Source organism: Penaeus monodon, chromosome 20 (assembly GCF_015228065.2).
Source record: "Penaeus monodon isolate SGIC_2016 chromosome 20, NSTDA_Pmon_1, whole genome shotgun sequence".
Classification (NCBI taxonomy): Eukaryota; Metazoa; Arthropoda; class Malacostraca; order Decapoda; family Penaeidae; genus Penaeus; species Penaeus monodon.
The window spans coordinates 33,943,828-33,944,163 of record NC_051405.1 but is presented as its reverse complement, the minus strand read 5'-3'; positions in this window follow the sequence as shown (position 1 = coordinate 33,944,163).

The following is a 336-nucleotide window of genomic DNA, read 5'->3' as shown; positions in this document are numbered from 1 at the left end:
TACCACCACGTTTATCCCGTGTTCCAACGACGTCAAATTACATTAACTCCTTCCATTTACGGACCTCAATGCTTCGGATATTTCTTTTCCTCCGCCAGGCTTCCACTCGCGCCTTCCCAATAACGTCTTTTTTTTCTTTTATGGTTTCTAATATAACTAGACAGGTCTGCGTGGCATTCGGGGCGTCGAAGTTTGTCTTCAAGGAGTCCAAAATACCTCACTCCTGTACATTCAGAGGAAACGAGAGTGGTGGCACCGCTTTGGGAAAATACGAGAGATACGGGTTATGATGTGAGGTGTTGGGGACACGTCTGCGCATATGTGTGTGTGTGTAAT